Source organism: Ammospiza nelsoni, chromosome 1, assembly GCF_027579445.1.
Source record: "Ammospiza nelsoni isolate bAmmNel1 chromosome 1, bAmmNel1.pri, whole genome shotgun sequence".
Classification (NCBI taxonomy): Eukaryota; Metazoa; Chordata; class Aves; order Passeriformes; family Passerellidae; genus Ammospiza; species Ammospiza nelsoni.
In genome coordinates, this window is record NC_080633.1 from 37,172,567 (window position 1) to 37,188,879 (window position 16,313).

Genomic DNA, 16,313 nt, shown 5'->3' on the forward strand with positions numbered 1-16,313 from the left:
CAGGACCGAGAGCTGTAGGCCTGAATTTGGCTCTTTGCAGTGAGGCGGAGCGGACGGGGTGGTTTGGCGGCGGGAGCGCTGCTCGGGAGCGCGGCCGCACCGAGGGCAGCCCTGGCACGGGCAGCGCATCTCAGCGAGCAGGTGTGCCGCAGTCAGCAGCGAGCGCACTGGCAGCGCTGACTGCGCGGGAAGTTTGTGCCGGGGCTGCCAGCGCTGGCTGCAGCAGTCATTATCTCTCTGCTCTATGTGAGCCTTCTCAATGACTGCCTCAGCTCAGCCCGCCTCCTGCCCCTCTAACAGGTGAGGTTTGGCCAGCAGGGGACATGTGAGGCAGGAGCGGAATGGCAGGGTAGGAAGGAAACTTTGGACCCTGGTAACCCAGTGACTGGAAAAGGAAGGAAGTGCTTTTGAGTCTCCAGAGCTGTTTGTGTTGTGGAGGATTTGCTCCCAGCTGAGCCTTGGCATCCATGCAGGACCTGACAGGTTGCCTTGTGGGTGTCCTAGGCAGCCCAAGAACTACGGTAGCCTTTGTTGTCACTCAGATTTGGGGAGCAGCATGTCAAAAAGGCAAAGGAAGGAGGTGGGGCTGTAGACCTATTATCCCTCTTTATCAGCCTGTGGAGCTGGGCCAGTACCTGAGGGAACAACGTGGCGTGTGATTGCTCACCTCCCATGAAGAGAGGGTGCATGCCTTGAGACTGTAGCTGGGTGGTTTTACTATCCTGCCAAAAATTCAGAAATTTTCCTTTTTGTATCAGGATGAAACAAGTGTTCTAAGGCAACTCTGGAAAAGCCAGTAATGTACAGGATATTAGGACACTCACATGGCAGATGCTAGTGTCCCATGCTTCAAGCCCTGATTTTACTTCATTCCAATTGAACATTTGAAACTGCCAAAGGCTATGTACCAAACATGCCCCCTTTTCACCATCCTAGCATTTTTTCAAGGGTGGGATTTTCCCCACCTCTCTGCACAAATATCACCTCCACCCTGTGTGAATTTAAATTAAGTGCAATTCACAGTCAGACAGAGGCCAAGCACAAGAGGTGAGATACAGCAGCCTGGATCGAGATGCTGAGCTGCAGACTTCAGCATCAGGCAGAGTTTTGCCATTGCCTCACTTCAATAAAGTTCTCTCCTGGACAAGGACAGGAGTCAGCAGAGGGAAAAGGACTCCAGCACTGCACGACAGTAGACTCAATACCATTTTAGTCTTGGTGGCAGGAGTGAAAGGTCACTAATACTGAGGAGAGAATGTGTATTTCCAAGGGTGAATGGACAAGGCCACCTGTCTGTGTAAATACTTTCTGAGGGCTGTAATCATATTCTTTAACTTCAGCACCCTGAATCAACAGATGCAGGTGCCAACATCTTTTTGGGGGTTACAAAGAGAAATTAGGCTCTCAGATCAGTTTCCTGAAGAGACACCCTCCTGTCACCTGCCTGGCCTGCAGCTGTTGCAGCAGAAGGGCACTGCTCTCCCATATAGTGTCTGTGTTACACCTGCCAACCTTGGGTTGATATCTTGGCTACCCTAACTTATTCCATGAACTTGATGCCTAATTTGGAAGAAAGCAATTTAATCCTGGGCTCATACTTTTAATTACCTTGAATTTCAACTGGTCTAGGTGTCCGAAGTAAAGCATGCCTATATATGACAATTCCTCCCTCACTGGGGTCTGTGCAGATCAAGTGGGAGTCCTAATCTTGCAGTCCTGGCAACCTTGAGAAGAGCACAAACTTGGTTTGGAAAAGTCACATAGGTGGTCCCATCACATTGGGCTCTGCTGGCAGAGGTGAGATGGCAGGACTTATACCATATTTCCATTCAACCTCTTCTTAATCTCCTGTTCATTTTCTCATCTCTCCCTGATGACTGATGACTAGACTCATCTGTGATTCCTGGCAAAAGCTTACATTAATGCAATCTCTCAGATCACCTTCATATTTGGCTTCTTCAATACAAATATTCTATTTTCTTTTATCCCCAATCAACAGACTTAATGCTTTTCATTTCTGTAATTTACAGATTCAGATGGCATTGAACTGGCTCTTGGAAAATAGTAAATGAAGTAGATAAAAGTGTTGAAGCAACAGTATTCATTTACTCATTTTTCAATCCTAAGGTGTTAACTACAGAAATGATGCTCTAGAATAATTTTCTTTTCAGCGAGCTGAGGTTTGAGCTTTTACCCCAGGAACAACATTCCTAAGAAGACTAAATTGTTTTAACTATCGGTTCTGTCAGGTCATCTGCCATATTGATGTGTTTGGCACACATGTAATCTTTGTTGCTGCTAAAGAAAGCCTTTCCAGTGATTCTCTGCTTTTCTACAGCACTGCCTTTGGCTACTCTTAGTAGCCAAGCTAAGGGTAAACCTGTGCTGGAGACACCAGCATCACGTGGAGCTGTGCAATAATGCAGAGCTGCATGGAGGTTAATCTACTCTGCCAAATAGACTTTGGCTGAACTAGCCAATAGCCACCATCTCCTATTCAATTTTATATGATTTAGTCCAAAACCAACTGTCAGTCACAGTAGGGGCTGTGTTACTAAACTATCAGTGCACTGTCAAGGAAAAAATGCTTCAGGTGCATGGCAAAGGGGTACCCACTCAGTGCTTTGCTATAATTACATGGATGTAACTAACGAGGGAAAAGGTGTTGTAAATCTTTTTCATCCAGTCTTTCACTGTTCTCTTGTCTTTCTCCAAACAATGGTCAAAAACTGCCTGGAACCTAGATAAAAATAACAAGCATTAAAATTCAACATTTAGAAGAAACAAAGACCAGTAAACTGAAAAGAAAATGGACCCTTTTAAATTTCCCCTTTAACTGATGTTTTCTTCCCAACATTTAGGATTATATTAGCATTTTGAAAAGATTTTTGATAAATATGGATGTGGGAAAGAAATACTGCAAAGGTATCTGCCACATATAGCTTAGAAAAACCATGTGCGTATTCATGTCATAAGGAGAAATATATTACCTGGCACCAAGGCAAAGAGCTTGCAGAAGATATGAGTGCTCTAATCTGAGTTCAAATTTTTTTAAATTTAAATATTGTTTTGTTCATGTTAGATTAGGTCTTAGAAGTTATGGCTGAGAACAAGACCCTAATGAATATGCAAGGAATAAAATGACACTAAAGAAAAAATTATTATTAGAGCTAAGCAAGAAATGATTTTGAAATGGCACTAATATTCAAAAGTTATATTTCTGTTCCAGAAAAGGCTGAACTGTCATAATCTGAAACACCCTTAGTATCTCATTACTATATTGCATTGTAGATAAGCCCTTTTCTGCTACTCCTTTTCTCAAAGCTGTGGCAAGCTTATAAACTTCATGCAATATAGAAGGGTTCAGTAAATCTGGGTTTATTATTTTCTATTTTGTTAAATACAGAGAAACTTTCACTCTTCTCTTAAAATTTCTCTAGAAAATAATAGAGGTTTTCCCACCACTATTTTTTTGTAGCCAAACAAGTCCCAGCTACCTACCGTGTGGGAGGAGAGAATCTGAAATGTAAACACGTTAATGCTACACCATGACATCTGGTAGTGATGAAGCTGAAAGAAAGATGGTTGGAACGATGCTGATGAAAGGTTGCTTCAATTCAAGCAGAGGAAAGAAAGTTGTTCAAGTAAGTGAGTGAAATGGAGAAGCAGATGAGAAAATTATGCTGCAGGCTAAGCTGCAGGAATCAAAATGAAATTTCCTTGAATAAGCGTGTTTTTTAACTGTGCTCTCTAGTCTAGGAAACTAAGCAGACTGAAAACAGAAAGTTGCAGCATTCAGGTAAAGGGCCAAAACACCCTTTTGAATAAATAAAACACTCTTTCAATCAGGGCACTTTTAATAATTTTTTTCTGATGTCCTTGTCTTTCACAGACAATTCTTTAAGTGTTAAATCATAAACGGCATAATTTTCACATGTATTTTGTGAAAGTAACAGAATTACAATACAGTGCAAGTTATATAAATAATTTAGGAACCAAAATGCCACTGCCATATTATTGAAGGGCCTGTGCCATTACCTACCATATCTTCACTTTTGCATGACTTTGAGCACTGGTTTTAAAAGTTATCCCTGCCAACCATTTAGACAGACATTGATTATTAGGCAATCTGCTTATGCTCTTGTTTGCTGCTTCACTTGTATGAAATGCACACTTTTCCATTTCTATTTTTTAGCATTTTTTCATCAATCTTTTTTAACTAGGCAGAGACAGCTTTAGCAAGCAGCAGTAATATGTAAGTGGGATAAATTTATCTTTCAAAAGCTTACACTTGGTCTTGCATGTTTTCTTGTTATTAAGGTTAGATCTCTCTCATTTTAAATACTCAGTGTTGCATTTTTAGATATCCTGCCAATCCAGTTTTAACTTTAGGGTGTCAATTTTTACTTTTCACTCAAAATTCAATTCATTTGTTCTCCATGAACTTGAAATCATCTTCTTAACGCTTAGTCCCTTCTGGCTGTAAAAATATAAATCCATGAATTGATGAAAGCATGATGCACTGCTTTATAATGCTTAACAATAGTGTTTTTCTGATAACACAATTAATCATTTCTGTCTTATTTATTTTAAATAAAATAAGCATTAAAATTGGTCTTCAAGAGCTCTGCTAGAGTTATACTTCATTTGTAGACCTCTGAAGGATTATTTTTACTTGGATCGTTTCAGGGATCTGGTTTATTTCACAGCCCAACATCTAGTTGTGTCAGCATGACCAGGGGGAGGCAAACTGTGAAATGGGGAGTGGGAAGGAGGAAACAGAAAGTTTCTTCTCTGCCAACTCCTCTGTATCATTTAATGACAACTTGCATCACTCCCTAATTTTTTCTGCACCTGAACCCTTTAACTCCAAAACAAGGGTTACTTTTCATAAAATGACCTGCTGAATTAACTAGGCACGGCAGGTTTGAGCCTTGACTCTGCTTGCATTACCCTTTCTGCAGTGAGGATGCAGTCTCTAGAAAAAGCATTATGTGATTCTTCTTAAGCCTCCCCACACATCCACAAGGTCAGATAAAGTTTTCCTGTGGTTACTGGAAACAAATCACAAGATAGCCAGCTCATCACACTTTAACTAGTATTTTCTATTGAACTTTTACCCATAAGAACAAGGAGGGAAGAAAAGCCTTTGGTTTTGTGTCGTTTTTGCAATGTGATTCTCAGAAAAGCGAGTTTAATCTGAATCGTCAGGTATTGGTCATCAAGACTAATTTTGATATGGCCTCAAAGTTTCCATCTCTGAAAGACACTGATTTAATCACTATTTTCCCTTCACCAACATTTGGAGGAGAAATTTTACAGTAAAACCCCTAAGAGTGGCCTAACCAATGACATATACAGCAACACTGATGAACATCACAGAAGCCACCTCTGACACAGATGAAAATGTCTGCTAGTGGCTCATACTTTTTGCACACAGTGGACACAAAGAGATGGCTGTTACATTCCCTTTTTTTTTTGATTGTATACACGACTTTGTATATGTAAAGTACTCTTACTGCAACTGTTTATGAGAACCACAGGAGAAAAATAACTTCTCAGAAAGAAACAGCAGCAAATTTATATTCTGTGGAAGAAACAAAAAACTTGTTGGCATTTAAAGAACCTGTAGGAGATCTTTAAATGAAGCTGCAAAATTTGGAGAAACTTTAATTTCATCAAGTGCTGATGACACTTGAAACTTCTTGCAGCAACTAGGGAATCACTCAAAAATTATGCTGCCTTTGTGCTTCTCAGTGAAAAGACCATGTAAATATGGACATAGTTCATTACTTCTAAAAAGAAGACTATCAATTACTTTTAACAAATTCCTCACAAATACAGAAAGTTCAGGTTGTTTTTTTCTTTTTTTAAATTTGCTGCAAGTGTTTTGGAACCTACTGTTTTTCAGCCTTTTTAAATTAATGCAGAAGCTAACAAACATTCAGTTTTTTGAAAAAAGAAGGATTTCCTCATGTTGTACAACTACCACACTTTTTATTTATAATCAAATAGTTCTTTACTATTGCCTCCTTTTTGTTTGACTCTTTCCTTATGTAAATGTTGGTAATTAAATGTTGCAATGGCATTACTGTCCACTGCAATGCTAAGAAATGCTGGTCTACATTACCTAATCATTTTCCAAACCTAGTGGTTGTGATTCACCTCTAAAATTATTCAAAGAGTTTTCCCACAATGCCTTTCACAAGCTAGCAGCATTATCCTGATAGCAGCAAAACCAGCTAGATGTGTCCTGGTTCCTATTGTTATGGCAAACACATATGATATATATAGATACACCGTCTGATATTTCCAGCATAGTGTGAAATAAGTGGGTCAACTGGATCCACGTTCTCCTGGCAGATGAAGTACATTGTGCCAAATGATCTGCATTAACTAACAACTGACAACACAGGGATGTGGGCATGGGGCATATCATGGAGAATATTATTCACTTCCTACGTGCCCAAAAGACAGCAGAAAAGACACCTTAGTTTCCCAGAGCGGGCTTTTGGGAATGTGAGTTTAACACCATCAAACACATGTCCAGCCCAAGTGACATAGGAGACAGGCAGACATGAGGATACAGATGCAGTCTGGTTGTGGTAAGACCAGGCTGTGACAGACCTGTCACCAACAGTGCATCACTTCTCTTCCTCATAAAACTGACAAGCTCTTCTCTGATGCATGCTGTTGCAAGCATCTTTTTTATTCCTTGCAGACTAAAATTATGCCATGTGTCTTTTCCAGTGAATACAGTTTTTCAGCAACTATAAGTGAAATTTGATCCTGAACATATATGTGTAAAAATGTGGTTTATAATGATTTTACACCATGCTTCTATAAAATATGCTATATTAAGGTTGCAGTACTAATGACATTGCTGTTTTTCATTGCCCTCTTTCATTCTTGGATGTCTGAAACTACAGCTTGATCCCTAGACTTCTGAAGTCTGTGAGAGTCTTGCCTTGGCATCAGAAAACTTTAGACCAGTTGTGCCAGTTCATCAAGAGAAGGACCCTATCCTTTGAATTTATCAGTGCCCAGTAAACAAGGTAAGTTGCTGGGTCAGGGACACATGGTTCATTTGAGTTCATAACTGTTCTAAACTACACAACTTGCTCAAATGGTGGTTCTATGAATACGAAAAAATAGTAAGTGAAATTAAAACTCTGAAACTATGCAATTAATTTCTGTTCTGGAGAACTAAGAGACTCCAAAAAGAATGAGTTCTCAAGTACTGAGGTGACCAACATTTCTAAAATACACCAGCACGCAAGCTTTTGCTGAGTAAACTATAAACTCCCACTCTATTGCAGAATGACTGTCAGTTCCTGCCTCATAACATCTGAACACCATTTTTTTTTTCAAAGAGTTAATCAAAGTACACCACCAAGAATAAGTAATTCCAAGAAGTGCCATCAACGAACTCACTTGAACCCAGCTGAGGTGCTGCCCTACAACTTCAAACAAATGCACTACTTATGCCAAGCACTCTCCCATTCCTCCCTGTCCACCACACCTCTGCGACAGGTATATATAGAAAAGTCTAGAGAAAGCCTGACACTAAAAATGTAGCATTCCTTTCTCAATGTGCTAATCTTGTTTTTGCTTTTACTAACAGTGGCTGGTATACAATTTTGCAGTTTTCTGTTCCTGGCTTGATTTTAGATCACCTATGGCTAAGGGCCATGGATATTACTATGAAATAGTAGTTTTAATTTGTTCATTTATAACATGTACTTTTTTTCTGGACTTTTAAAATTAAATGAAAATTTCTCTGCCCACAGACAAGCTGTAGTAACTTTTAGTGGGAAAGTAACTTTCTGTCAGCATTTTTTTGCATTTCTTCTCTTAAAAAAACCCATGCTATGAAAAAAAGCTGCAAACTCCACAGTTGCTTGCAAGAAAAAGAAATTGTAATTGATTCCTACAACCGAGAAAAATTTCTTTGATATTTGCACTATTCACAAGGAGTTCATCAGTGAAACAACAGCACATCCTGGGAAGCACACTCCAACATTGTCAAAGCTTTTTATAGTAAAATAGTCTAAGGGTAAAGTATTCATGTAAGTGAACAAGAATGTAACTCATACATTAATCAGTGATTGTGAATCAAAATTATTCTGGGTAATTAAGTAACTCTGAAGGTGTTTAAGTACACTAAAAAAAAAACCCCAAAAAACCTATGACAGTATAAAATATCTTTGGCCTAAAGAAATCATAGATCACATTAATTTACCCCTGAATTCAGCCCAGCTACTGTTTAAGGTAGAGTACTGTGTAAATCTACAAAGCCAGCTACTACAGGCTCTCAGTTTGTTGAATGTTTTAATTAAGGGGATTCTGTCAAAGTATTTCTCACTATTAGGAGAATATTGTATACAAAACAACTAGAGATGGGTGAACTCATTTTACCTCATTACAAGCCCATTCAAAGACCACTTCTAATCATGAAATATTATTAGCTTCTTGTTCTTTTCAGAAGATGATGACATAGAATAACACCTAATGATAAAATAAGGGAAGTAAAGAGAAGAAAACAGCATGGGAAAAGAAATACCAACACCATGTGAAGAATGAATTTGATAACACAGACAGAAGAAAGGAAATACTAGTAATAGTAAATACCAATAAAGGAATACTAGTAATACCTTCTATTCATGGTCCAATATCTGGCAGATTACGTGTGAGGTTTTTTTACCATAACCTACCTGCTAAGTTATAGTACAGCTCCAATTCCTACATGGGAAAAAAAAAGGGTTTATGTTACATCAAAGAAATGTCTGCAAAGTCAAGCTAGCTCTTCAAAACTAGAAGAAGGTTCTGTGGTCCAGAAGAATAATGTAAGATGTTCACAGACACTGAGTTTGCTCAAGACTAACGATAATCCCTTGTGAAATGCAAACTGAAATTTTTTTGCCTACCAAAACAAGGCCTTTTTCCTACCCCCCTTTCCATTCACAGATGCTGGCATGTGTTGGCTTGTTATTGTAGTTTATGAATGTTGGCCTTTATTTCTGTGAAATAAATGTTATCAACTTCATTTGACAAAATGTAAAATTATATGTAAAGCTGACAGACTTGGAAAAAGTAATAGAAATTAAAAGGAGATAAACATAGCTTTAGAATATGTGTTCTCTTGAACAGTTCTTTTACTCTGAAGGGCTACATAATTATACCAAGCCATATGTGTGTCTTTTTTTTCCTTTAATAAATATTCCTGAAACTGGACAAGTGCTAATAGCGCCGCTCAGAAGAATGACATCTATCATCCAGAAAGTTCTCATTATATCTTACTTTATCAGTTCAGTGATGAAAAAAAATTAGCTATAAATCAGAATCTCTAATGATTTAGCTGAACTTAAAATAATATTCTAAAGTCTGACCATAAAAATGTGGGATTAGGCTATCCAGCCACACAAGATGTCACTTCTCCTTTACCTGGGGATCTACATGATGAATTATACTGTTACCACACCGCACAGGACAGGTGGAATTTGAATGATACATCCCATAGCATATAAATCATATCATATAAAGTAAACACTCCATAGGTTATGGGTTTTAGTACTCTGGAATCAAGATTTCTTATGTCAATTGGTAGCTCTTTATGTTCTTCATTGGTCTTTTAATAACAAGCTATTTGATCTTTCTGTCTCATTGCTCTCATGTTAATAATTATGCAGGATTAGGAAAGCTCTAACTCTTAACTGTGCATATGGGAGGATGTATGGTTATGACACCCCTGTAAAATCTTTGTGAGAAAGACATGACCCAGGGCAGTGAGGAAACTCTCCCGGCAGAGCTGACAAGTTGGGCACAGTGCCATGCTGACATAGCTGCCCTGTGGCAGCTTGCTGTGCTGCCATGCGTGGTGGTCACCCCTCATACACAGAAATCTGCCCCAGAACCCCATGTCTGAGGGTGGCAGGGGACTTCCAGTCCTTTTATGGGCTCCATTTTAACTACATCAGAGTATGCCAGTCTTTTGCCTACTTGCTGTGTCAGGCAGGGAAACTGATTTTGCAGGTGTCAGGCTAAGGCTCCATGGGGATTTGCAGGACCCCCTGAGAGTCACCAAGCAGGGCCCTGAAGTCCATGTCTTTGCATCACACACACAAATGATAGGAACATTGTTCCTGAGACTCTGATGGTTCAGCAATGGTGGAAACCAGTAGACAAGTTATCTTAAAAAAGCTGGCTGAAGAATGCTGACTTTCTGCTTATTCCAACAGCTTCATGAAGCAATACAATGGACATAAATCTTTTGAGGACAATCACTCTATTTTCATTTTCAAAGCACTTCTTCAGGCTTGGCTACTTCAGCTACTGCTTTACTAAGGAGCTCCATAAAAACTTGCACAACCATGACCGAGGGGCAGAGGCTAATACAGAGGTAGGAACATGTCAGATCCACTTTGTTTCTAGTCATATGTTGGAACAACAAGATCCTTGCTGTTCTTGTTTAGCCACACTGGCTATTGCACAGAGCAGGTTGGAAATGGAGGAGGAAGGAGAAACTTAATTTCTTTGCCTTCTCCCTGACTGCATAGGAAGCTGAAGTTCCTGGTAGGAAGATTCTGCTCCTCCCCGAGTCTCATGGCCCGTGGCACGGCTGTACAGCAGGCATCACTTTTTAGACAAAATTTTGCCCCTTGTGTGGAAGACCATGTCTGTTTTATCTGGTTATGGAAGGATGAATCTAAGGATGAAGAAAAGATGTCAAAATAGTTTGGACAATCAGCTTCTTCAGTCTTGTTCTTGTTTGAAGGGGTCTGGGGGACTCCTGTGTCGGCTCTGTGTGTGTGTAGGAAGCCATTTCTACACCCCTGCTTGAAAAACAGGTCTGACAGGGTACTGGCCTGCAATGCTCTGGAAGAGCATGAGGCATGATTTCCCCATTTCCCATTTCCTTATCTTTTTTGATTCACTAAGTAAAAAACAGGGCTGCAAGCACCCTGGTGTACTTGGGAGTGAGCTGGTTTCTGTTTCCTTCCTTCAGGCTGCTCAGGTGTTCATGTGCGGGCCCCACTGAGAGGAGAGACACACAGCAAGAGTGGAGGGAGCTTCAGGTGCTGCTCTTCCTGCCTTATTCCTCACATCCCCTCCACATGCCCACTAGTTAGGAAAAAAAAAAATAAAATGAGCCACACACTCACAAAAAAACCCACCCGGCCCAGTCAAGTCTTTTCAGCAGATTAAACTCATTTTGACTGAGCCATTCTCGAGGTGTTGTTTTTACTTCACTCAGTTTTGGGGCCTTCACTTTTAAAAGGACATTGAGGTGCTGGAGTGTGCCCAGAGAAGGGCAACAAGACTCATGAAAAGTCTAGAAAATGTCTTCTGAGGAAGAGCTGAGGGTGCTGGGTTGTTTACCATGGAGGAGGCTCAGGAGGAACCTCATTCCTCTCTACAATTCCCTGAAAGGAGAAGTGTAGTGAGCTGGGGGCTGGTTTCTAGTTCTACTGTGACTGCAGTGAGACAACCAGAGGACACAGCCTTCAGCTGAGACAGAGGAGACTCAGATTAGGTATTACGTGAAATTTTTCACTCTTAAGGTGGTCAAGCACTGTTAATAGGTTCCCCCAGGGAAGTTGTGCAGCCACCATTCCTGGAGGGGTTTAAGAGGCATTTGGATCTGGTGCTGGGTGTGGTTTAGGGGTTAGGCCTCGTTTAGTGGTTTAGGGGTTACAGTGTTAGTGCTGGACTGATAGTTGCACTGGATGACTTTAGAGGTCTCTTCCAACTCTGATGTATCTGTGATTTGTCAGTGTACTGACTACTAACTCTCCATACAAAAAACACTATTTTTTCAAACCTCTGAAAAGACGTATTTCACAGAACAATTTTCTTTTCTCTGGAATGGTCTTTCCCAAGCTGGTCTTTTCTTCCCTCCTCCCTCCACAGCAGCAGAAAGGGATGATGCAGCAAGGACTGGACTTGTGAAAGCTCCCTCCTGCCTCTCGTCTCAAGCAGGCTGTTACTGTTCCCTAATACAAGCCAAGTACTTCACCTGAGGACAGTCATTACCTTTTTCCATGCTAGCAGAAGATATTTCTGCCACCGTGCTCTGCCTGCCCCTCCATGTTCTAGCTACAACAGCAAATGTGCGCTTGCACCTGCACTGCTCTTGCCAGAGGCACGGTGAACCAGAACCAGAACCACAGAACAGCTCTCAGGCACATGGTGTGTGATTCCTGGGGATGTGCCGTGCAGAGCTAAGGGTTGGACTCGCAGTTGCGTGTGGGTCCCTTCCAGCTCAGGCTGTTCTGTGACTGCGTTCACCTGCAGGGTGTGCGGGCGGCGGCGGGCCCCGAGTGGTGCACGGAGGGCACGGGGCGGGGAAGCCGGAGCGGGCACGGCTCCTGGATGAGCAGGGCTCCCGGCTCAGCAGGGCCCCTGGATGAGCACGGCTCCCGGCTCAGCACGGCTCCCCGGGAAGGAGGAGCGCGGGCCGGCAGGGCGGCCGGCTGCCGTTCCCGGCGCGGGCCACGAGGTGGCTCCGCGCGGGTGACCCGCAGCCCTCAGAGGCCCCGGGGCCGCGCCGGCTGGGAGCACGGAGTCCGCGTTTCTCGTTCTGTCACATTTCACAGGTGGTTGCTCATCGCCGGGTCTGCCGGAGGACAGGCACACCCCTCCGTGCTTGGGAAAGAAGGAGGCGGCCTGAGGTGCCCGGGGAGGGTTCGGGCTGGGGTGAGGCCGGCGAGCGCCCGGCCCTGGGAGGTCACTGGCGGCTGCCGCCCTGCCCTCGCCTGCCCCCTGAGAGCGGGCGGCTGGTTTCCACGATATGTGTGCCTGCAATTTATTTAGGAAATAAATATCTACCGGGCGATTATTGGGGTGATTCAGTAAGTAAAGGTGAAAGAGATATTGCAAAGACTTTCAGGGCTTTAAAAGTTGTAATAGAAGTTTTTTTTCTTTTTCCTTTCCACACTCCTTTGAGGTGGGCTATTTCTATGAAGAAAATTCTGCTCACATTACAAAAGGGGGATGTCAGGGGGTTTGACTGTCATTGAAGTTGAAATGAACTTTGTCACCCTGTTTAAATATTTAAGTCTCCTGACACAGGCAAATACATCACGAAGTGCTAAAAAATATATTTAAAATTACAACTGCCTTTGAGATGAAGCATTTCTATTCCCACTGTATCAGTTCACTTTGCTCAAGCAACGCCAAGGTACAGAGTATAGCAAGAAACTGTGGACTGGATAGGAAGCGCCATTATCAGAACCTGTGCATTTGGAAGGGTAACATTTTGTTTTATGCTGTTTTAGCCACTCTGTTGATTAAACTGGTTTCCAAGAGCTTAAACATCTTATCAATATGCACATGTATCTGTTTTCTTTCTCCTTCCAGTCATATTATGTCCTATTCCCTTAAGTAGCTGTAGTTTTACTATAGTTTCATATTGTTTTGCATACTGGTAATATTTAGGGGATTTTTTTAACTTTCTCTTAACAGTCTCACCTTCCCTGCACATATACGATGTTTCCAATTTTTTGTCTACTTTGGTTGCATTAAAAGTGCTAATTTAACTCAGAAGTCAGAAAATGGCCTTCAAACCTTGCTCTGTAACATCTTTGCTTTGTATGCAACATCGAGGAAGATAATGGATGTACTTTAAAATACAAGTGGTTTTTTTTTTTTTTTTTCCTTAGATTTGCTTTGATAAGATAATTGTCATGTGAAAACTTTAATGTGATTCAGGGCAGAAACCAGTTTTATGTTGGTGCACTTTGCCTGAGATGATCTCAAAGGGCAATAGCTTCCTGGGCAGCTGTGAGTGTGCAAGGCTAAACCTGGAGGCACTTGTGTGAGTGGGAGCCCTCAGTCCTAATTTAAAGAGTTGTATCAAAAGCAAACCATATGCACTGTGTTGACAGCAGACAGTCTCTTCAGTCTCATGCCTTCACAAGGAGGTGGAGGGACTCATGACCAGCACAATGTTTTCATCTCCTGTGGGCCACAAAAGTAATTCTCTGAGAAACTGGAGCTGGGGATTGCCCTGAAAAAGACTTGAATGAGCTGAAGGAGACTGGCTCATAGTGGAAATGATGCCATAAAGGTAGAACCCCTCCATTCTGCTGATTTCTGGTGGTTTCTCCAACTCTGGCCCCACACCAGTTTACTTTTGGTGGGCTTAGCTGATAACACAAACATCTTCCAATCTCCAAGGGTGCGAAGGGTGCTGCCTAATCCTACCGCTGATGAGAAGTGAGCACCATTCTTATAGGTTGCTTTGTGTATTTCTTGGAGACAGAAAAATATTCAAGATAGATTGTTCACAAACATTTTGAGTAAATCCTTCCATATCTGGAGGAGGAGGCCACTCAGGTTGTGCTGTATCCTTACAACTTTTCAGTTGTTTTCAGAACAACTGAAAAGTGCATATGCAGCACCTGTTGGGATAAACAGGGGCTGAAAGTTCTCCTAGGTATTGAAAAATAATCATTCCAGTTTCCTTACTACAGTTCTTTTTTGAGTCTGAAACGATATAAACTATATATCACATATTGACATTTATGTCCTTCAGCAGTGTGACATCACTTGTCACTTAATGTAAATTTGTCCAAGTCATACAAAAGTCAAGTATCTGAAATCTGAGCTCCTAGTTACAAAGAAATATACTCTTACTGACTGACTCATAATTTTTTTGCTCTTATGTTCAAGCTTGTGGAAAATGAATATGCAACCAGGAATTAAGACAGAAGTTAAAACCTACATAAGGGATTTTAAACAAACTGTGCAAACTCTACAAATCTATGTCCAGGTCCCATCTGCTCTCAGTCACAAAAGTATTCAGTGTATAAATAAGCCCTTCCAATGAGCACAGTGTGATGGGGATTCATTCCTTCAGCATGACACTGATGTGTTTGACCTGGGGTTGGCCTACAGATGTGTGCCCATGTGTGAGCAGTGAGGACACTATCTTCCTGACAAGGTACATGCAGGATAAACACATTGGGCTGGTGTTTTAAGCAATTTAAAGATAAGTTTTGGCTATATTTTTTAAAGCTGTGACTTTTGTGAAGAAAGCAGCTAATGTTTTTAGTCTGTCATACCCTCAAAGACATCTCTTTGTCCATCCATCTGGCTTGCTTTGTTTTCAGGCTGTTTTGTTGTGAACGTGTTTTTAGGGATACCCTGTGGGATATATGTTGTGGGATATGTGGTGGGATATATGCTGTATTTGAGGTAATGACTGTGGTCCTCCTGTGCATACCAGAAGTGAATTCCTTTCTAATTATGCACACCAGCTGCTGTCCAAGTCCTGTCTCCTGCACTAACATGTTTCTGCACTGGGAGAAACACTTTGTTCACATCTGGGGAGTAGCTGATGCAATGAGTCATGACTGCAGAGGACAAATCCTAAACATAATTCAGACTAGTTGTATATGTGGATTTGAAAGTGCAGGCTAAAATCTTAAATATTACCTGTTCTTCAACAGGATGCCAGCAGAGGAAATGAAGTAATGGTGTGATGTCTTCTCAGCAAAGAGGCTGTTGTCATGTAAATCAACTTTCTTGAGATTAGCTGTTGTAAACTTGAATACTTGGATTATACTTGTGAATTTTGGTCACCAAATATGCATAGATTGCTCTAAGTCTAACAGAGGGAAGAGAGCATTTTTGAAAACAGGGATGAGTTGTGCAAGGAGAGAAGTGTTCAAAGGAAGCCTGAGTCCAGGCCCATCTGTAGTGATCTCAGAAGAGATATGGAAAAGGGAGACGTTGTGTGGGTGATGGTGATGTCTACAAACTCCTCTGATAAGGAGTTGATCACTTCTATGTCTCTGCATGGATTATCAGAATTAAAGCAGAGGGAGCATTTGGAAGAGGGCAGATATTAGTAACTCTGTTAAGAGGATAGCAGAAAAAGAACTAGGAAAATATGATAAGTGATCTTACAATAGGAAGAGAGTAAAGATAAAGTGTCAGGTCAAATTATTTTGAGTCATGTGTGGTCTGTTTTCTTGTGTTTATTGGAACAAAAAGAAGGTAGAAGAGTAGAAATTCTGTGTTTTATATGTGAATTGTCATATATATGATTCATATATATATGAATTCTCATAAAACAGCTGCAATCTGGTTAAGGTGTTCTCGAGCCCTAGATTTGCAACTGTGATGGAGAAGCAGACAACATGAAAATTGTTTTTTATTTTCAGCTTTGGTCACTGATATAGATAAGAGAGTGTATGTGAACATCCGTGTGTTTGGTGAGTATATAAGTGAATATATAGTGAATTTACCTCAAGTTTTCATGAAAGTGTCACCTGGCTTTGCATAGCAAATGTATATGTGAACAGAGT